Source organism: Schistocerca nitens, chromosome 3, assembly GCF_023898315.1.
Source record: "Schistocerca nitens isolate TAMUIC-IGC-003100 chromosome 3, iqSchNite1.1, whole genome shotgun sequence".
Taxonomy (NCBI): domain Eukaryota; kingdom Metazoa; phylum Arthropoda; class Insecta; order Orthoptera; family Acrididae; genus Schistocerca; species Schistocerca nitens.
The window spans coordinates 556,184,158-556,208,270 of NC_064616.1; the positions used below are offsets into that span (position 1 = coordinate 556,184,158).

The following is a 24,113-nucleotide window of genomic DNA, read 5'->3' on the forward strand; positions in this document are numbered from 1 at the left end:
TTTTATGAAAGTTACATTTTCTACATACTGCTGTGATTTTGCTATTGAAATGTTTGTCTGTATGCTTTCTAGTATATTTAGAAAATGAATATTAAACACATTTGCTACCTGTGACTCATTGATGGGACATTGTGCCCTAATATTTCTTCTGTTTTCAAAGCTGTCAAAGTCTGAAATAAACATGATGTTTGAGTTATAATGGCAGAGAGAAAATGACAAATGTTTATTACTATTTTCTTCCCACACAGTATTTCATGTTGTGGAAACACAACTTCCTTGTTTTTAATATAATGATTGGATCACTTACATTCCTTTTTTCCCGTTCCATTTGATAGGTAGCAGCACTGTTCTTCCTCCAGTACTTTGTAAAAAACATTCTATTCATACAGTCATCAGGCACGAGGCATTTTTCCTCTGCTGTGCCCCTCTTTTTCCACATGTGGCATATTATAATCAGTTTATATGAACAAATGTGATGGAAGAAGGAGAAGAACATAGTGAGAGCACTGTAAAAAAGTCTTTAAATGTTCAGGAGAAGATTATGGAAAATTAATTCAAAATAATATAGAAAATAAATGTAACAACAGGGGAAATACCCTTAGACTTCATGAAGAATGTTATAAAACTAATTTCACAATTCCAAAAAAGGGAGATGCTGATAGTTGTGAATATTAGCACACTATCAGTTTAATGAGCCATGTTTTTGAAACAGTGATACAAATTATTTACAAAATAAGGGAAGAACTGGTGGAAGTTGACCTTGGGGATGTTCAGTTAGAGTTCTGGAGAAATTTAGCAAACATGTGAAGTAATAAAGACTCCATGACTTATCTTAGAAGATTGGGTAAGGAAACACAAATCTACATTTATAGCATCTGCAGGTTTAGACCAAGCATTTGATCATATTAACCGCAATACACTCTTTGAAATTCTGAAGATAGGAGGCATAAAATATGGTTAGCAAAAGGTTATTTACAACTTGGACAGAAACCAGGTTGCAGTTATTAGAATCAAAAGGAAAGCAGGGTTGTAGGCTATCCCTGACATCATTCAATCTGCACACTGAGCATAAAGTAGACGAAACCTAGGAAAAATTTGGAAAGAGTATTAAAGTTCAGGGAGAAGAAATACAAAGTTTGAAGTTTGCCAATGGCACTGCAGTTCTGTCAGAAACAGTAAAGGACTTGAATCAGCAGTTGAATGGAATGGACAGTGCCTTGAACAGATTTTGTAAGGTGAACATCAACAAGGTTCCATTTTAGGGCCCTTACTTTTTCTTGTGTATATCAATGGCCTTTCATCACTAACATTACCAGATGCCAAGTTTGTTTTTTTTGCTGATAATACAAACATTGAAATAAATAGCAAATCAAGTGTAGTCTTAGAAAGATCGGCTGATAAAATATTTGTGGACATTAATCACTGGTCCATTAAACTTTGAAAAAACACACTACATGCAATTCAGAACTTGTAAGGGGTGTCCCATGAGTATACGCCTAACATACAATGACAAGTAGATAGAAGAAGTGAACAGTGTTAAATTCTTGGGATTACAGCTTGATAATAAATTCAACTGGGAGGAGCAGACCACAGAACTGCTGAAGTGTCTTAACAAATCTCTATTTGCAATGAGAATTGTGTCATGGGGGATATAAAAATTAAAAAGCTGGCATACTATGCTTACTTTCATTCCATAATGTCATATGGGATTATTTTTTGGAGTAATTCATGAAGCCAAGCTAAAGTTTACCAGGCACAAAAATGTGCAGTAAGAGTTATATGTGGTGTGAACTCAAGAACATCCTGAAGAAGCCTGTTTAGGGAACTATGGGTACTAACTACTGCTTCCCAATAATTTATTCCTTAACGAAATTTGTCATTAAAAATATATCACTTTTTCAAACCAACAGCTCAATTCATGGAATCAAAACTGGAAATGAGAATAATCTTCACAATGATTTGAAGTCACTTACTCTTGTACAAAAAAGTGTGCACTATTCAGGAACACACATTTTCAATAACTTGTGAGCAGCCATAAAAAGCTTAACAACCAATGAAATTTGGTTTAAGAGAAGCCTAAATATACACAACATAACTTCTGTAGTAATGTGTGCATTGTAAATAAGTATTATAGTAGTTCTATTAAATGTTTATTACCTTATAAATAAAAGAAAACCTTTTTTATTTTAAATTCAGTGCATTAGTGTTTGTAAAATGATTCTTTGATATAGTGTTCTTTAAAAAAAATGACAATCATTCCACTTGGGACCTGTGGAATGTACATTAGCTTATTGTTTCTCTGACATGTTCTACATCCTGGAGGACCTCCTCACTATGGATCAATTGGAATGAAAGTAAATCTAATCTAATCTAATCTAAACAGTAAAGCAAGGGTTATGGAACTTAGTTGAACTGAATCAGGCAAGGCTGAAGAAATGATATTAAGAAATGAGACACTTATAGCAGTAGATGAGTTTAGCTATTTGGTTAGCAAAATGACTGACAACTTCCAAAGTACATAGAATAAAAACAGCCGATTGGCTATAGCACAAAAAGCATTTCTGAAAAACAGGAATTTGTTAACTTCTAACATAAATTTAAGTATTAAAAGTCTTTGCTGATGGTAATTTCCTGGAGTGTGTGTTCAAAAGATATTGAACCTTCTTGTTTCCTTTGTAAATCAATGAACTACGTGAGGCTTTCTCTGGTGCAGATGGGGTGGGGGATGTTCATACACAGCCATCAACTTTTTCCCACCAGCAGAAAGTGTCAGTCCAGGGTCAATGTCTTAAGCATCTCATGGGTACAGGATGAATGGTACAGCCACTGCAAAGATGGTCACATATCAGCAAACAGCAGATTGCTTTGTGGCAGACCCTCGCCAATTAGAAATGACAATGTCACTGAGCAGGTGCATAATTCGGTCACTGAAGACCTTTGTATGACAGTATGAGAACTTGCAAACAAGGTTCATGATACTTTGTGGTACAAACAACTGGATTTTTGGGGGCTAAATCTTGGTTTCTCCACTGTGATAACACACCCACCCATTCTATGTATGTGATTCAGTCTTCCCTTGCCAGACACAACATTCCTTTGGTTACTCAGGCCCCCTGCTTCCCAGACATTTGGCTGTTTTTCAAGTTGAAAATTACCTGTAAAGGAACATCTTTGAGTAAAGAGAAAACATCATGCAGAATGTGATGACCCAGCTGATAACCATTCCAAAAGAGACATTCATGAAGTGTTTCTGACAACAGCTTGAGTGCTGGGAGAAGTATGTGATTACCAGGAGATTACTTGGGAGGGGATTAAAATTCCATGCGTACAAATCAATAAACATATTCCCACTCTCCTCATATTTAAGGAAACCATTTATGGAAGTGAAACACGAATGGTAATAAGTACAGACATGAAGAGAACAAAAGGTTTTGAAATGTAATGGTACACATGAATGTTGAAGATTAGATAGGCTGATTTAATAACTAATAATGGGATAAGGAATGAAATTGAATAAAAAAATTGGAACAACTGAACTAAAAGAAGGGGTTTGTTGATAGGACACATTCTGAGACATGAAGGAATCATGAATTTGGCGATGAAAAGACGTATGGTGGATAAAAATTGTACAAGGAGAAAGGCTTGAAAACAGGAGGAGGTTCGGATGAATGTAGGTTGCAATAATTATGCAGAGATGAAGAGGCTTGCACAGGATAGAGTAGCATGGAGAGTTGCATCAAACTAGTCTTTGTGCTCAAGATAACTACAAAAACAACAAGAACAACACATTCTAAGAAATCTCAAATTTGTTGGTTAGTTCAGATTATGAGATACACTGATTATAGATGTACTACTGATATGATATAACCATATAAATGTTTGAGGAAGGAAACAGTTACAAATATGAAGTGATTTTGTTGCCTAGTTTATCTGGGAATACACACCATTTAAAATGATGATCAGATAATCTCAAAATGCATATAAAAATTACTCTAAAATGTCATTTTTACTGACTTAAACACGAGAGGAAAATCCATTCTTTTGTTTCTGAGTCTAATAAAATTTAGGTGTTAAAAATAAATTTTGCTTTTCTTTTTATTTTACTCTTATGAGTAAAAATCTGCAATTCATTTGACATTAAATTCATACTTTTATGTTTCTGGTACTGCTTTCTTGCCATACTGATAGACATTGACTCTTATTTCATTTTGCCCGATTTTTAAATCTTTCATTTTTCCTGTTGCCTCTTCTGCTCCATAACTGTAGAATACATGTTCTCTTCAAACACACACACTGTATTAATATATTTCTATAGAAGTGTAAGAAACAAGCACAAAATAAATTAAATAAAGAAAGATGTGAGGTAAATGGCTGCACTGAACCAAAAGAAATATGAAAGTGACACATTAATGAAACTGCCATCCAATGATACCATAGTCAAATAGGAAGTTAACAGTCAGTTGGTAGGAGAGAGAAGAACAGCATGACTTGGTTTTATTTAAATATTGGTAAATGAAGTAAAATTATTTCTGAACAGTGAATGAAACTATAAATGAGCAATAATAGATCCATATATACTGAATCAAAAAAATGAAGCCACACTTTCTGCAATTATGTTGAATGATGGCTAGTGTATATAATAAAAACTATACATCTCAGTGGAGGAAAATAAACAAAATACAACTTCTAAATATTGTCAATTACCGGCATACTTCTTGTAAGTGGGGGTATTTTAAATCATGCAATTTTGTGAGTGCTACAATTTTGCAAATGAACTTTGATGCAAAACTCAATCAGAAATGGCACAGGAAGGGATACAATGGACCTATAAAAGCAAATAGTCACTTCATGGAATGATTGGTGAAGACCTCACTGTGATGCACCCACATCACCAAATAGTCATCATAATGCACTGATCAGCGAGAACTTTATGAACACCCACCTAATAGCCAGCACGTCCATCCTTGGCATGTATAACAGCAGTATCACATCATAACATGGAAGCAATGAGGCCTTGATAGGTTGCTGGATGGAGATGACACCACATCTGGACACCCAAGTCACCTGATTCCCGCAAATTCCAGGGAGGGTGGCGATGATCTCTGATGCCACGTCCAATCACATCCCAGATGCGTTCGATAATGTTTAGATCTGGTGAGTTGGGGGTATGCATATCAATTGGAACTTGCCAATCTCTTCCTCGAGCCACCCCATCATGCTCTTGACCTTGTGACATGCTGCATTATCTCGATGAAAATTTCCACTGCCGTCGGGAAACATAATCGCCATGAAGAGGTGTGTGTGATCTACAATCAGTATATGATACTCCTTGGCCATCATGGTGCCCTGCACAAGCTTCACTGGATTCATAGATTCCCACGTGAATGTTCCCCAAGGCATAATGGAGCCGTCACTTGCTTTTCTCTGTCCTGCAGTACAGGTATAATGGAGCTGTTCCCCTGCAAGACCTCGGGTTTGTGCCCTCCCATTGGCATGATGAAGAAGGTATTGGGATTCATAAGACCATGTAATGCTTGGCCACTGTGCCCATTTCAGTCATAGTTGCTGATGTTTTGGTGTTAACATTGACACATGCATGTGTCGTCAGCTGTGGAGGCCTATCGTTAAGAGTGTTCGGTGCACTGTGTGTTCAGACACACTTGTACTCTACTCAGCATTAAAGTCTGATGTTAATTCCTGTTTTACCACTGCACCCAGCTTATGACATCTGACATCTGCAATGATGGGTGGCTACCCAACCCCATGATGTCTAGACGTGATTTCACCTTGGTTTCACCACGTACTGAAGACACACACCACAGCACTCCTAGAACACCTGAAAGGTTGTGTAGTTTCCAAAATGCTAGTGACAAGCCTCCAGGCCATCACAGTCTGCCCTCAGTCAAACTCAGACAGATGGTGTGCCTTCCCCATTCTACATATGGATAACAAACTCATTGACACTTCATGCATCATTTGTGTGTCTGATTAGCAGTCATTCCTTGACTGGTGATGCTGCTAAAGCCTGGATGGGTTTATATCAATAGTAGGTCAGTGATCATAATGTTCTGGCTCATCAGTGTGTAATATGGATTTGTTACTGTTGGAATTATGTAATACATTTATATCGGATATGAGAAAGTTCCAGAACATCGTTCTAGAATAAGTTATATCGAGTATGTTCGAGAAGTATCGATTGTGGTGACAGCTATGTTTGTGTATATATGCGTGAGTGATGAGGCGCAATAGATAGTCTTCGTGTGTCTTTTGTGAAGTGAACCTATGTATATTTTTAATAAAGTATTTTATAAGTAAAAGTGTGAACGTGATTCAAAACATGGTAGCAGAGCGTGGTTATTGAAAAGAAAAGTAGAAGTTAAATATATTGTGGCCGTCGCGTGTTATTCAGAAAGTTCGACATGGCTGATATAACTATTCCTGTATTTGATGGCGAGGACTATGGGAACTGGAAGCAGCGGATAATGATGTACCTAAAAATGAAGAAATGCCATACAGTGACTACGAGGGCAAAAGTGAGCTCAGACAATGAAACGTGGGATGAAGAGGACTTGAAGGCTATCAACTATATTTATGGTGCAATCACAAATAAGCAACTAGAATTCGTGAGTGACAGAGAAAGTGCTTTCGAGATCATGAAGAAATTTGATGAATTATATTTGAAAGAGTCTACAGCCCTTCAAATATTATGCAGAAACAAGTTGGACAAATTGAGGTTAAGTGATTACAGTGATACGGGGACATTTTTCAGTGCATTTGAAAAAACTGTAAATGAGCTGAAATCTGCAGACGCTAAAGTAACGGAAAAGGAGAAGTTAAATTATATGCTGCGAACGTTACCAGAGTCAATGAGCTATATTGGGGACTTAGTGGACGTCTTGAAGGAAGAGGACCAGACAGTTGAATACGTTAAAAGTAAGATTCAATTATTGAATGCAAAAACTGGAAATGAAGAGGTAAAATCAAATGCATTTCACACAGAAAGAAAATTGAATTCAAGAAATCAGGAGCAAGTATGTTATCGATGCGGCAAAGCAGGTCACTTCAAACGTGATTGTAACCAGGGAAGAACAAGTAACAGAGGCACATGGCATCGTGGAGTACATTTTCAAAGTAGCGACAGAGGTAATGGAAATATGCAGCGTGGAGGCTATAGCAATGTACAGCATGGAAATTACGGAAACATGCAGCATGGAGGTTATGGTAGCAGGCAACGTGGTCGAGGAGAGCAGCATGGTTTTAGCAGCAGTCGACATCACAGCAAGCAAGGTTACCATCAGAGTGATCATGGTATGAGTAGTTTTATAACAGAGGTTAATTCTATGATAGGTCAAAATAGAACAGTAGAGTCAAGTAACAAGAATCAAATTCAAATCAATTGGTTATTAGACAGTGGCTGTACTGATCATGTTATTACTAATGAGGAATATTTTTCTAAGAGTATAACTTTAAAACAACCTATAAATGTAAAAATTGCTGATGGAAAAATTTTGCAAGCTACTAAAGTTGGTAATGTAATTAGTAATTTTCCTGTCTATGATCAAATGGTTCCAATTAATATGCGAGATGTTTTCTTTGTAAAAGACATAGACAAAAACTTGATCAGTTATGCCAAAATTACAGATAATCACAAAATTGTATCGGTAGGGAATAATGCTAAAATTTTTGATAAAGCTAATGGATTGATTGCGATTGCATGGAAAGAGAGTCGGTTGTATAAAATGAGTAGTACTATTAATAAAGGAGAAGTTAATGTTAATGTTATGAGTAAAGACAATAATATGACAACAAAGGAAAAATGGCACCGCATTTTGGGACATGTTAATTTCAATTATCTAAATACTTTATGTAAACATCAATTGTTAGATGGGGTTCCTTCAGAACTAGAATAAGAATTTATGAAATGTAAAATCTGTATCGAAAACAAAATGCATAATGTTCCTTTTAAAAATAATAGAACCAAAGCAAAAGAAATCTTAGAAATTGTTCACACAGATCTAAATGGGCCTCACTCAACTACTGGAATGCATGGGGAAAGATATTTTCTTTCTTTCATTGATGATTACAGTAAGGCAGCTCGTGTTTACACCATAAAATCTAAAGATCAAGTATACAATTGTTTTGTAGAGTATATTAATGAAGTTGAGAATCTCACTGGGAAAACTGTTAAAAAGATAAGATGTGACAATGGGAAGGAATATTTAAATGAAAATGTCTATGAATTTGTGAGACAAAAAGGAATTGTATTGAATGCTTGTCCACCTTATGTGCATGAGCTTAATGGTACTGCTGAAAGGTATAACAGATCCATCATGGACATGTCTCGGTGTCTGCTAGCCGAAGCGCGAGTAGACACGAGATTTTGGCCTGAAGTGGTTTGTGCAGCAGCGTACCTCAAAAACAGAACTTTAGCTAACACCATTGAAAAGAAAACTCCTTATGAGATATTACTGGGGAAAAGACCTAATGTTAATCATTTGAAGTTGTATGGGAGTAGAGTTTTTGTAAGAGTACCTGAGCAACTGAGGAAGTCGAAATGGGATAGGAAAGCCGATTTGGGTGTTTTAATGGGTTATTGTGAAGTAGGCTACAGAGTGCTAATAAATAATAAGATAGTTGTTGCTCGACATGTGGACATTGTTGAAAGTGGTGTTAAATGTATTGGGTTTAAAGATTATGATTCAGTAAGTGAATATTTTAGTGATTCTGAACATGAAAGTATAGAAAATGAAACTGAACTAATAGAAAAACAGAAGGAAATTGAGAAAAATGAAAAGCTTTCTGATAATCATGAACCAGAGAAAGTACTTGGGTTGAGGAGATCATCTAGAGAAAGAAAACCAAAAATATTAAATGATTATGTTTACAGCAATTTTATTTATGTAAACTTTTGCAGTGCAAATAGTCCGGAAAGCTTTGAGGAGGCGATTAACAGCGCCGACTCAAATTATTGGGAAAAAGCGATGAATAAGGAAATTGATTGTTTGAACAAAAACAAAACATGGGAATTAGTAGATAAACCAGTTGATAAAGAAGCCATTGATGTAAAGTGGGTTTTCACAAAGAAATCAGAAAGTGTTTACAAAGCAAGATTAGTTGTCAGGGGGTTTCAACAAAAAGAAGTCGTCGAGGATATTTATTCTCCAGTAACCAATATGCAAACATTAAAGATTTTGTTGTCATACTGTTGTCAAGAAGGTTTGGTTATAGAACAAATGGACGTAGAGACTGCATTTCTAAATTGTAAAGTTTTATCTGAAGTTTATGTAAAGCAGCCAAGAGGATATGATGATGGTACGGATAGAGTCTGTAAATTGTATAAAGCATTGTATGGTTTGCGAGAAAGCTCACGAGCTTGGTACAATTGTCTTGACGAGTTTTTAAGAAGTTTAGGTTTTAAAAGGAGTAAATATGATTATTGTCTTTATGTATTGCGAGATGGAGATGTCTTGATTTATTTGATTATTTTTGTCGACGATTTGCTCATTTGCTGTGTGAGAAAAGAAAAAATTGTTAAGATTAAGAACTTATTGTCAAAACGATTTAATATGAAAGATTTAGGTGAGGTAAAAAGATATCTTGGCATCGATATTAATTATGATTGTGAAACAAGAGTTATGAGTTTGAGTCAAGAAAAGTATATTGATTCGTTAGCTGCGAAATATAAAATTGAAGATTCGATCTTGTACAAAACTCCAATGGAAGTAAATTTAAAGTTAGAACCAGCGTATGAAGATTGTAATACGTTAGATATAGAAACGTGATAGGTGCACTCTTGTACGTAAGTTCGGGTACTAGACCAGATATTAGCTATAGTGTGAATTACTTGAGCAGATTCCAAAGTTGTTACAGTAGTACTCATTTTAAATATGCTCTGAGAATTTTGAAATATTTATATTTAACTAAAGATTTGAAATTAAACTATTGTAGGAATGAAAGTGCTGAGATATTAGATTGTTTTGTGGATTCAGATTGGGCAGGTGATAGTGTGGATAGAAAGTCAACTTCTGGTTATGTAATTAGATTATTTGGTAATGTTGTATTTTGGAAGTCAAGAAAACAAGCGAGTGTTACAAAGGCTTCAACTTTCGCAGAATATGTAGCATTGTCTGAAGCTGTAAGCGAGGTGAAACTTATACATGATATTTTAGACATTTTTAATGTTAAATTTGAAAAACCTATTGTCATATATGAAGATAATTCAGGAGCATTAAATATAGGGAAGTTTGGTAATTTTACAAAGAATTCAAAATACATAGAAGTGCATTAACATTTTGTGAATGAGTATTATTTACAGGGACTCATTGATATTGTTGAAGTAGATTCAAATGAAAATGTTGCAGATATATTCACAAAGTCGTTATGTAAAGAAAAATTCATTAAAATTAGGAATATGTTAAACATCGCGATATGAGAAAGTTCCAGAACATCGTTCTAGAATAAGTTATATCGAGTATGTTCGAGAAGTATCGATTGTGGTGACAGCTATGTTTGTGTATATATGCGTGATTGATGAGGCGCAATAGATAGTCTTCGTGTGTCTTTTGTGAAGTGAACCTATGTATATTTTTAATAAAGTATTTTATAAGTAAAAGTGTGAATGTGATTCAAAACAGTTACAATCAAATTATTGACAAAATCCTATGGCCAAAGAATAGCCATTGGAAATTAGTGTCAGGTGTGTTAAAAGTCTCTCAAGACAGTCAGTAACTTATTCAGAAAGACATGCAAACTATCTGTGCTATTAGTGATTTAAATTACCATTGAAATACCAACCAGATGTGGAAACTGCAACTTTTGGACTGGTGGTTTTGCATGACAACCAAAATATTTCATATGTCCCCATGGAGTATTAATGTGAAAACTGTATCACTCTTAAGCATTATTGCGTGCTTTGAATAAATACATTTGTTAATGAGTTTCAAAGGTAACATGCCATAAAAAAACAAAGAGAAAATAACCATTCAGCTGACTGGTATGTGGCACAGAAGTAATAAATGTACTATTGATAATTAGTTTCTTAGTTAGGAGCTTGTTCCAGAGAGCAAACGGGCAGGTAGGTGACAATTCTGTAGTACATTATCTTCTCAAAAATTTTGAAAATGGTGTGAAGAGTGACACTGGGTGGTAGGTAATGACATCTGTGGTGTCACCATTTTTAGAGAGAGGCCTAACAATCACATATTTCAATCTTTCTGGGTAAATATGCTGTGTTAATGATGCATTACCTAAGCAACTAAAAGCATTACGTACTATAGGGCCAGGACATTTCAGTGTCTTATTTGAAAGATTGTCCACTCAATATGAACTTTTATTTTTTAGAGTTATCTTCCTTGTTTTGCCAATGACCTTGCTGCAGTAATGCTGGTTCACATCAGATCACTGAGGTTAAGTGCTGTTGAGATTGGCTGGCACTTGGATGAGTGGCTGTCTGGATCAACTGAGGAGTAACAGCTCCAGTCATGAAACTTGACAACAGCTGGGAAAGCAGCATGCTAACCACATGCCTCTCCATATATGTATACAGTGACACATATGGGCTGAGGATGACATGGCAGGTGGTTGGTAGCATTGGATATTCAAGGATTGTCCACACAGAGGGTTTTCAGTGTTTCAAATGGGATTGTGACATGAAGTTTTAATTCACTATATGTTATCTGTATTGCTTCTTTTTCTGTTTTGTTATCTCTTCTGAGCTATTTGCACCATTCATTTCACCCAATTTTAGAAAGTAATTATTAAAAATATCCAATGCACATGAAATTACTTTTACAATGTTCTCATTCTCTTTAATGGAAATAATGTCACCTTCTATGGCTACTTTTTTCTGTATTTTACAAAGAACTTTGAGTGTTGCATAACATGTACCATTATCAAATTATGACTCTTACAAGATACAGGAGACACACTTGAAAAGTTGTGTGCCATTGATTTAAAGTTTCAATTAGGTTAGAGTGGTTGTATTTGTCAACACTATGCATAGCTTGCTTAAAACTTTACATTGGTCAAACTGGACACACTTTGTATGCAAAGTATAAGGAACATGTTAATATATACAATTAGAACACACCAGAAATGTCTACCATAAGTTTCCACTCACTCCTTCCCTATCACACACATACAAAGACATGGGCCATACTCTTAAACCCATTGATAATCAGTGAGAAATACTCATATAGTGAAATGAACGAAAGTTCGTTAACTTGTATTGAGAAATGGAAAAAAAAAAGTTGAATAAAAGTAGTCAGCAAGTTTTTTAAATGGTGAAGTTGACCAAGAATCCTTAAAACTGATCAAGAGCTTCTCGAGTAAGTAGTAGAACTGTAACAGTACAACAGTACATGTAATGTTGGTTGATTTGGGGGAGAGGACCAATAAGTGAGCTCATCGATCCCATTGGGTTAGGGAAGGATGGGGAAGTAAGTTAGCCATGCCCTTTTAAAGGAACCATCCCAGCATTTGCCTGAAGCAATTTAGGGAAATCACAGAAAACCTAAATCGGATGCGGGTTTGAACCATTGTCCACCCAAATGCAAGTCCAGTGTGATAACCACTGTGCCAGCATGCTCAGTAGTACATTAAGATAACTTACAAATTTCTTTGTAATATGAAGACATACGTAGACATAAATTATACAGAATACTCACAATATGTGCATCAGTGCTATTGTAACTATCAAAATTTGCTTCAGAGTCACTGTTAAAGCATTCAAAAGAGAAATACTGTGCAAAAAATATCCTTATGTGAATCTAATAGATGTCAGTACATTAAACAGAGACATGCATACCAGTCACGGCCTACATTTGAATTACTATGGTAAACAGTTCTTGGCTGAAGAAATCTGCCATCTTGTAAACAAGAGTGACAAGAAGCACAAAAAGATTGCACATCAGAGTACTTTGGAGAAATGGATCACTAGGGAAGACTCATATCGCCAAACTAGAAGAAACATCAGGCAGCCTCCTCATCTGAATGATTTTTTACTGCCAAAAGCAGTAGCTACAAATTGCACAAACTAGAAACATTTAAACTGAAGGTAGGTGGTACTGTAGATTTTACCACAAATTCTGTAATAAAGATCTTTCACCAAAATGTTCAGTCCCTAAGCAATAAAGTAGAAGAACTAAATATTTTATTAATGCATGAACTAGAGGATATTTCCATAATGTGTCTTTCAGAACACTGGCTTGACAAGAACTTAATTAAATCTGTCTGCCTACACAATTTCACTCTGGCTGAGTACTATTGGTCACTATGGAGGTGTAGCCATATATATAAAAGATAATATAGAGGTTACTAAAATAGATAATGTCACCTCCCTAAGTAGTGAAAAAGACTTTGAGATGACAGTGATAAAAATTCCAAAATTAGGTTTGATAATAGCTACAGTGTACCGCTCTCCAACAGGAAAGTTTGAGGTATTTTTAGAAAAAATGGAAATTTTCTTAAATAAGCTGCATAAAACAAGGTGTGATGTTGTAGTATGTGGTGAGTTTAACATAGATTTTCTTAGTAAATGTAAACAGAAAACCACCCTTGGCAATCTCATTAAAACACATAACCTGACAGCCACAGTTAAAGTTGCAACGAGAATAACACCAACCAGTCAGACAGGTTTAGATCAAATCCTGATTGATAAAGAGAAGTTGGAGTGGTCAGTAAAAGTGTTTAACACAGGATACAGTGACCACAAAGCTCAAATACTTACCACCACAAAGGAAGGAAGACCGGTTAAGAATAAGTTACTAAAGGTCAAGTGAAGGATCTACAGGCAGAAAAGCATTGACCACTTTAATTCACTATTGCATACTGAAGACTGGTCAGATGTCTATGAAAAGCAAAATCTGAATTCGAAATTCAATGTTTTTCTAGAAAAAATTGGTAAAGCATTTTTATACAGCCTTCCCTCAAAAAATGGTAAATATAAGAGAGAAGACAAGGGGAAAGGGTTGGATTACTAAGGGAATAAGAACTTCTTGCCAGAAAAAAAGGGAGCTCCACAGAATCTGCAAAGAAAATAATGCCACTGAGGAAATGCATACTCACTACAAAATATACACAAAAATCTTACAAAAGGTCATTAAACAGGCATAAAGAATGTACAATGATTACTACATAAATAATTCTACAAATAAAGTGAAAGCTATGTGGGACATCATTAAAAAAGAAATTGGCAAAAATAAGAGAACTGAGGAGAACATTGTCTTGATACACAACAATAAAAAGATTTTACGGCCTAGAGAAACAGCAAACATATTCAACAAATACTTCACTGGGATAGCTGAAAATTTTATAAAAACTAATTTTAGTTCAACTCAGCATCAAGTGGTAAACAAGTGCAACAGTAATAAATTTTCAATGTTTGTGGACCAAGTAAGCAGGGAGGAGACATTGAAGGCAGTCAGAGAACTAAAGACAACATACTCAGCAGGAATTGATGGTATACAGAACAGAATCCTAAAATTCTGTATCCAAAATATAACTGACCCCCTTACTCACTTATGAAACTGTTCCCTAGAGTCAGGCATCTTTCCAGATCAACTAAAAACATCAAAAGTCATCCCTATTTTCAAAGCTGGTGACAAATATTAAGTAATAAACTATTGTCCCATTACATTAACATCCTGTTTCTCAAAAGTAATAGAAAAAAGTATGTGCAGTAAGTTGTTAAAGTTTATAAACAAAAGTAGTGTGCTATCTAATACTCAACATGGCTTTAGAAGCAAGAAATCAATGGAGACAGTAATCTATGAATGCATATCTACTGTATTAAAAACAATAGATGAAAAACAACAAACAACAGGTATATTTTTGGACCTAACCAAAGCCTTTGATATGGTAAACCACAAAACCCTATTGAAGAAGCTAGAGCACTATGGCTTTAGGGGGTTGGCAAATGATTGGATTCGTTCATTTCTCAGCAACCGTAAACAAAAAGTATCCATCAGACATATAGATGATAAAGCACGAATAATCCCAGAATATGTATCATCAGAAAGCCCAATCACTTACGGGGTATCGCAAGGGTCGGTAATGGGACCTCTACTTTTCTTGTTATATATCAATGATTTGGATATACATATTGATTCCCACAAAGTAATACTGTTTGCTGATGACACAACAATATTGGTAAAAGCAGCAAAAAATGAAGATATACAAGAAGAAGTAAACAAAGTTACAAAACATCTAAGTAATTGGACAGCAGAAAATCAGTTGATAATAAACTACAACAAAACAGTAGCCTTAAATTTCCATAACCACCAAAACACTACATTGATATATCCATAAATAAAAATCAATCAACACCCTATTGCAAATTATGAGGCTACAAAATTTCTTGGCGTCTGGATACAAAGAGACTTAAAATGGGACAAACACATAGAACAAATTAATGCCAAGCTGAGCACAGGCTGTTATCTTCTTAGGGTTCTCAAACGATGCATAAATGAACAGGCACTATTGTGTGCCTATTATGCGTACTTCAATGCCCATCTCAAGTATGGACTCATATTCTGGGGAAATTCCCCAGCAGCTCAAGGGACCTTCAGAATACAAGAAAGAGCCATTAGGATTATGACAGGGAGTGGTGCTCGACAGCCCTGCAAACCAGTATTTAAAGCACTGAATATACTACCTCTACCGTGTATGTTTATTTTTGACACACTAATGTACGTAAAAAAGTATATGATTGGAAATGATGATAATACTTTAAAAAACAAAGATATATATAATTATAATACTGGAATAAAATATAACTTGCATGTACCCCCAGCCAGTACCAGTTTGTATCAGAAAGGTACATGCTATCTGGGTATTAAACTCTATAATAGACTATCAAATAGTATAAAATGCTTACAAAATATTAGTGCTTTTGAACGACCTGTCAGAGAATATCTACAGTACCACTGTTTCTACTCAGTAAAGGAATACTTGGACCAGAATAAATGTTAAGAACTAAAGCTACTGTAATTTGTAACATTGTATCATTTTAAGAACTACAACTATTGAAATTGGTAGCATGTTGAAAAATGATTATTTAAATATGTATCTTTTGAACTTAGTAATAAGTCCAATATCATCCTGTACACTGTACTACATATGATCAAAGGACTCAATAAATAAATAAAAAAATAAATAAATCTTACAAAAATTAGAAACTGATAATCATCATGAATTCCCTTAACACTGATACTGACAATATACTGCACAATTTAGTCCTTTGCCTGTATCAACATAAGAAGTAAGATAGCTACTGAAGTGTATTTGTGAGTCTATGTTGATCATGATAATGTATGTAGTGTGTTGTTTTATTTATTATTTAACAGTTGCTATAACAGTTGTGGCTTCCAAATCTTTGGTTAATGTGTCTTTACTTAAAGTTTGTTTCTGTACCTTCAGAATAATCTGTCTATTTATTTTTTTCTCTCTCCCCATTTCACATCATACACCTTTGAGAAAGAATGGGCTCTCAATTACACTTTGGCTGACACAATCTCATATCTTATCATCTTTTTCAAATGCATCCCGTTAGTTTCCTACATTTTATGAGTCTGAAAACTTGTCTTGATCCACTTGCCATCACATCTTCACATCTCTCTTCCTACCAACAAGAAGGAATCTGTGACTCAGAAAGCTTGATATCTACTGTTTACTTCCAAGCATTGGACAAATTAAAATAAACATCTACTGATATGATTTAGGCAATTTCTGGGATCCAGATAACTTTGAATCATAAATCATGAAAGATGGGCATGGATTATACTATGACTTGCAAAAAAACTGTTTTGTTCTTTTATTAAAACTTCTGGACAGCAACAAGTTCACAAATTTTATTTCAGTAGGGATACTAATGGCTTAATATATGCAAGTGCAGTAACGTGTGATTCATGTATAATATGTTGTTCTGTCCTCATGCTGACTGATGAAATCTGTTATTTTTATGAATATGGATGCAAGTATTTTTGTTCTAGAAAATGAAGAAATCCTCTACATGGAACTATGAGGTGTAATTTTATGAACATGATCACATAAAATAGATTCCTACATTATCCACTATCTTTCCATTCACAGTGATCTTACTTTGACTAAAAACAATGATATGACTACCAAGTCCACTAAAAAAATCCATGTTTTGCTTATCATCTCAAAGAAAAACATCCAGACTGTCAAATTTCTCTGGTACCCTCTATGTGTAATCTCATACTGTAGTAATAAATGGGTTAAAGTAGATTCATTAGACCATGTTATAGGTTCCATTCATTGATAGTCCAGAGTTTATGCTCTAGATACCACTAAAGCGTTTATTTGGATTTGCCTGCTTTAGTGGTTTTCCAGGTGTAGCACTACCATAAACATACTTTCCACATCATTGTTTTCTTTCATACTGTATCTTCTAGATGAATACTAAATTCAGCAATCATGCTGATATCCATAGTCTTCTTACAACAGGTAATAATGCCTTCTAATATGTGTCAGTATGATTAGTATTTCATTCACTACTGCTTCTGGTAAATGAAGATTTCTCATGAATTCTGCAGACTTTCATTAGGTCCATTTGCACCAAAAAATAGGCATATGTACACTAACAGGAAGTCATCTCTATAGACCACAGCTGGCGCAGCACCCAAAGGTGAAACATGCAGTAGTGTGCACTTATTGAACAACAATACTATCTGAAATAAGAACTCATGAGCCACTACATTAGTCGATTTCCACAGTACTGGTATGTACGTATTATGTACCATCGGCCACTAGATGAGCAGGAGGTAAGACACTGCCACTCATTATAAAAAGACTGCAAACATTTTATCCTGGATCCTGGACGAGCTCATAGTGGGGTCAAGCTACTATATTTACTGAAAGAAATGGTTTGTTTGTGTTTGAAAAATAGATATGCCACGTGACACAGCAACCTCTCAAAGCTGATGATATACAGACTAATGGAATGTGAATGATGAAGAGGCTGTCACAAGACCTCTACCTGGGGCAGGTTCTTTGCTTGTTGGTCATCTTCAGGCAGTCAGGAAAGATAGTGATACTAGTGTCAGTAACTTAGTGACTACTTGTTTGTAGTGCCACTGATTACGACTTATTTCCTGATATCTTCTCCACAGCACGAAAGAACTCCATAGTAGAAATTCAACTCCGTCACTGATTTCTCATCATCCAAATGACATCCTGCTTCCCTATATCTCAAATCTCAAATACTGTGTACCAAACACACGCAAAAAATGCTATTGGAACCACTATGCTGAAGATCTTAGACAACATGGACAACTTTAGACACACTAAGCGGTCTTGTACTAGCACAGCACAAATGTTACTTGTTTAAGTGTTGTACTGACAAGGTTAAGTCTGCACAGTCTCACCATAATGGCTTTTTATCTTGACAGTCACTTAACTTACACACTTATTTAACGAGTAACTTCCTGGCAGATTAAAGTTGTGTGCCAAACTGGGACACAAACCTGGGACATTGGCCATTTGTGTGCACACGCCTGGTTCAATGACATTTTTTTTCACACAAGCAACGTATCACTGAGTGCCCCCCCCCCCCCCCCCCACCGTCCATTTTTCCACAACATATCATTTGCCCCACAACCATCTCCTTTCCTCCACAACACATTAGTTGCTGTTCCTTCAGCACTTGGTAACATGTTTAAAAATCTAAATTTAGTGAGTGTGGAAATTTCTTGATTCCACTTCTAATTATGATACACCCTGTGCACAAGTTTGGCACTTAGTGTGTGTGTGTGTGTGTGTGTTTTTTTTCCCCCCCACTCCTCTCAGCTTGGCACCCAAAGCAGCCACTTGTGACACACTGGCCTTGTATGGGCAAGTGGTCTACTGACTGACATCCATAAAGATTTTATGTTTTCAACAAACAATGAAATGAATTGTCTAGACATGCACATTTGACAATATTGTTTTAAGTTCTCTGCATCAAGTACTGATCTGATCAAACTACTTTGAATTTGTGGAACACAGATGCCATAAAAAGTCTTACCTGGCAGTTACTTTAAACATGAAGCCTATTTTCATAACTATCCTTTTGTTAAATGTTAAATAAAATGGAGAAGTAGTAGAAATAAAGGGACAGATAGTTACTACATAAGATCAGAAAAAAACAGGAAAAGATATTTTTACCCACATTATGAAAACAGTAGCAGCCAAGAATTGGTAACATATCACAGTCAAAAAGCAAATGTGTCATCAAAAAAACAGAAAGCATGCACTGTGCAATAAAAATCAATATTATTGTGCATGATCAAATGAAGTGTTCCTGTGGTTCAATGACAGCATTCATCCCAGAGGTAGAAAAGTCTTTTTTTATTTTTAAGATGGTAGAAGTTTTACACATCAGTTACATAGCATGAGGTAATATTTGGATTAAATGATAATGTTGCTTGATGATGAAATGTATGAGGAAGTTTCTACAGTGCTACTGGTGTAACATGCCTGCAAAGTAAGATGAAGCAAACCAGAAATGCTGTACCTCACCTAAGAGAAACCTACAAATGGATTATCAACCAATAGGATTATCAACCATTTATGTCCAAACACAAAACACTTGGAATCATGAATAAATTCTTGAAATTCATTATGTTTAACATAACAGAATCGAAATTAGAAAGTTTTTGTTAATGTGAATCATTTCTTATGTGTAACAAATAATATTACATGGTTACATATGCATGTTATTCAGTTTGCATTTCCTGGCTGTATAAATCTCAAAATATTTATATATAAAGTTATTTCGTGCTGTACCAACAGTGTATTGAATGATGGATGGGTTTAGTGTTTCAATTGTGCAGTCAAACAATTAAGTTCATATCTGAATCAAGATTCATTTGGTATATGCAAAGACAATGTATTTGGCACAACACAGACACTGTTTCATGGATCAGACCTTACAAACACAAAGAATCTGTCAATGTACTAAGTGAGATATAAAAGTTTTCAGAATTCTCATCATGTATTTACACCCTAACATAGTATAGAGACATAGGGAAATGATACATAATCATTTATTTTCATTATATCCTTTCTGTTATTATGCTCTGAACCAATTTTACTTTGTTCAATCAGTCTCTCTGGCTTTCCATCATCCACTGGGTTACAAAGTTACAAAGCAATGGTCGATAAAACTAGTATGGAATGTATATCACAACTAGCTTTTCTTTGTCAAGAAATTACTGAACACAGTTATTCCTTCAGATGAAGGACTGTTTATTATTTAAAAAATGCAGGAGTTTTAAGAAGCCTACCTTAAGAAACGTGTCACAATTACTACATCATTACTCCAGATACAGTTGGCATATCGAAGGAAACTATCTGAACTGAGAAGCCATTTTAAAATTTGCAGTTATGTCATTTAATATTAAGTTTAGTTTGTGATCCATTTGGAGGAAGTTTTCTATTGTTATGTCAACATTCCATTAGATGCTATCACTCCTATTAATAAATACCTACATGGAATACATTGGGGTATGATGATATGAAGGAAAGCTGCCAGTTGTAATATGAGTTAAGTTATCAGTTTCAGGTGAAAAATTATTAAGATAAAAGTAAAAATTACCTTGTTAATAATAATAATAATACTTATAATATTTACTTCTCTCTAAGTTGTTTGTCTATAATAATAATAATAATAATAATAATAATAATGGCGTGTGATGAGGGCTTCCCGTCGGGTAGACTGCTCGCCTGGTGCAAGTCATTCGATACGATACCACTTCGGCGACTTGTGCCTCAATGTGGATGAAATGATGATGATGAGGACAACACAACACCCAGTCCCTGAGCGGAGAATATCTCCGACCCAGCCGGGAATCGAACCCGGGCCCTTAGGATTGACAGTCTGTCGCGCTGACCACTCAGCTACCGGGGGCGGACCTTTTGTCTATGAATAGCACATTGACTCATACCTTTGTCACCAACATAAATGTTCAGGTACTCAAACATTTAAATGACTATGAAACAGCATGGGTTATGAATGTGTACAGTGAATCTCATAATACCTGAGTCACATGGCAAAATTACTATTTTTTTAATTTTCTGACCAATAAAAATTATACATCCATAACAATGTGTTTAAGGTAATAAATAGAGTGTACCTTAATTTCTAGATCTGAAATACTTATTCATGATGACAAATGCTACAGTGCTCATCCAAACTGATGAAACAGTTTGGTCTTTCAGAGCCAATGATTCAAATCAGTGTATGAAGGAAATTATCCATGAACCCACTTAGACAGATAAACTGTACAAAGAAGGAGGATTTACCGATTATGATGGTGTGCAGTTGAGTACAAAATATGAGATTCCAAAATATATTTTCTACTCTTTACCAAATTCCACATGACGGCTTTTAGAGTGTGGTACATCCTTTGAAAAGCAAGCTTTCCTTCAGTAAGGGCACTGCCTGAATGCATAATAGGAATTTATAATTCACAAACTACACTTTGATAATATAATGTGTGCTGTTCAAATGTATATTTCAAAGTTTCTTAATTGTTTTCCTTACTGAATTATCTCCTATATTAGATTTTTATTACTATTTCTTCTATGTGTTTTGTATTTTCACATTTATAACCTGAATAACATGACATAATACTGAATGAGATTTTCACTCTGCAGCGGAGTGTGTGCTGATATGAAACTTCCTGGCAGATAAAACTGTGTGCCCGACCGAGACTCGAACTCGGGACCTTTGCCTTTCGCGGGCAAATGCTCTACCAACTGAGCTACCGAAGCACGACTCACGCCCGGTACTCACAGCTTTACTTCTGCCAGTACCTCGTCTCCTACCTTCCAAACTTTACAGAAGCTCTCCTGCGAAACTTGCAGAACTAGCACTCCTGAAAGAAAGGATATTGCGGAGACATGGCTTAGCCACAGCCTGGGGGATGTTTCCAGAATGAGATTTTCACTCTGCAGCGGAGTGTGCGCTGATATGAAACTTCCTGACAGATTAAAACTGTGTGCCCGACCGAGACTCGAACTCGGGACCTTTGCCTTTCACGGGCAAGTGCTCTACCAACTGAGCTACCGAAGCACGACTCACGCCCGGTACTCACAGCTTTACTTCTGCCAGAACCTCGTCTCCTACCTTCCAAACTTTACAGAAGCTCTCCTGCGAAACTTGCAGAACTAGCACTCCTGAAAGAAAGGATATTGCGGAGACATGGCTTAGCCACAGCCTGGGGGATGTTTCCAGAATGAGATTTTCACTCTGCAGCGGAGTGTGCGCTGATATGAAACTTCCTGGCAGATTACAACTGTGTGCCCGACCGAGACTCGAACTCGGGACCTTTGCCTTTCGCGGGCAAGTGCTCTACCAACTGAGCTACCGAAGCACGACTCACGCCCGGTACTCACAGCTTTACTTCTGCCAGTACCTCGTCTCCTACCTTCCAAACTTTACAGAAGCTCTCCTGCGAAACTTGCAGAACTAGCACTCCTGAAAGAAAGGATATTGCGGAGACATGGCTTAGCCACAGCCTGGGGGATGTTTCCAGAATGAGATTTTCACTCTGCAGTGGAGTGTGCGCTGATATGAAACTTCCTGGCAGATTAAAACTGTGTGCCCGACCGAGACGCGAACTCAGGACCTTTGCCTTTCGCGGGCAAGTGCTCTACCAACTGAGCTACCGAAGCACGATTCACGCCCGGTACTCACAGCTTTACTTCTGCCAGTACCTCGTCTCCTACCTTCCAAACTTTACAGAAGCTCTCCTGCGAAACTTGCAGAACTAGCACTCCTGAAAGAAAGGATATTGCGGAGACATGGCTTAGCCACAGTCTGGGGGATGTTTCCAGATTGAGATTTTCACTCTGCAGCGGAGTGTGCGCTGATATGAAACTTCCTGGCAGATTAAAACTGTGTGCCCGACCGAGACTCGACCTCGGGACCTTTGCCTTTCACGGGCAAGTGCTCTACCAACTGAGCTACCGAAGCACCACTCACGCCCGGTACTCACAGCTTTACTTCTGCCAGTACCTCGTCTCCTACCTTCCAAACTTTACAGAAGCTCTCCTACGAAACTTGCAGAACTAGCACTCCTGAAAGAATGGATATTGCGGAGACATGGCTTAGCCACAGCCTGGGGGATGTTTCCAGAATGAGATTTTCACTCTGCAGCAGAGTGTGCGCTGATATGAAACTTCCTGGCAGATTAAAACTGTGTGCCCGACCGAGACTCGAACTCGGGACCTTTGCCTTTCGCGGGCAAGTGCTCTACCAACTGAGCTACCGAAGCACGACTCACACCAGGTACTCACAGCTTTACTTCTGCCAGTACCTCGTCTCCTACCTTCCAAACTTTACAGAAGCTCTCCTGCGAAACTTGCAGAACTAGCACTCCTGAAACAAAGGATATTGCGGAGACATGGCTTAGCCACAGTCTGGGGGATGTTTCCAGATTGAGATTTTCACTCTGCAGCGGAGTGTGCGCTGATATGAAACTTCCTGGCAGATTAAAACTGCGTGCCCGACCGAGACTCGAACTCGGGACCTTTGCCTTTCGCGGGCAAGTGCTCTACCAACTGAGCTACCGAAGCACGACTCACGCCCGGTACTCACAGCTTTACTTCTGCCAGTTTGGAAGGTAGGAGACGAGGTACTGGCAGAAGTAAGTCTGTGAGTACCGGGTGTGAGTCGTGCTTCGTCAGCTCAGTTGGTAGAGCACTTGCCTGCGAAAGGCAAAGGTCCCGAGTTCGAGTCTCGGTCGGGCACACAGTTTTAATCTGCCAGGAAGTTTTATATCAGCGCACACTCCGCTGCAGAGTGAAAATCTCATTCTGGAAACATTCCCCAGGCTGTGGCTAAGCCATGTCTCCGCAATATCCTTTCTTTCAGGAGTGCTAGTTCTGCAAGTTTCGCAGGAGAGCTTCTGTAAAGTTTGGAAGGTAGGAGACGAGGTACTGGCAGAAGTAAAGCTGTGAGTACCGGGCGTGAGTCGTGCTTCGGTAGCTCAGTTGGTAGAGCACTTGCCGGCGAAAGGCAAAGGTCCCGAGTTCGAGTCTCGGTCGGGCACACAGTTTTAATCTGCCAGGAAGTTTCATATCAGCGCACACTCCGCTGCAGAGTGAAA

General features: G+C 36.8%; 1 protein-coding gene and 1 non-coding gene across 2 annotated transcripts in view; both read right to left on the minus strand.

Annotated features, from left to right (window-relative positions):
• LOC126249332 (Down syndrome cell adhesion molecule-like protein Dscam2) overlaps positions 1–24,113 on the minus strand; it is a 562,422-nt gene that overhangs the window by 124,014 nt on the left and 414,295 nt on the right. The window lies entirely within an intron of this gene.
• Positions 22,002–22,076, minus strand: Trnas-uga (transfer RNA serine (anticodon UGA)). The gene has a single exon. It is a non-coding gene; the product is annotated as a tRNA-Ser (tRNA).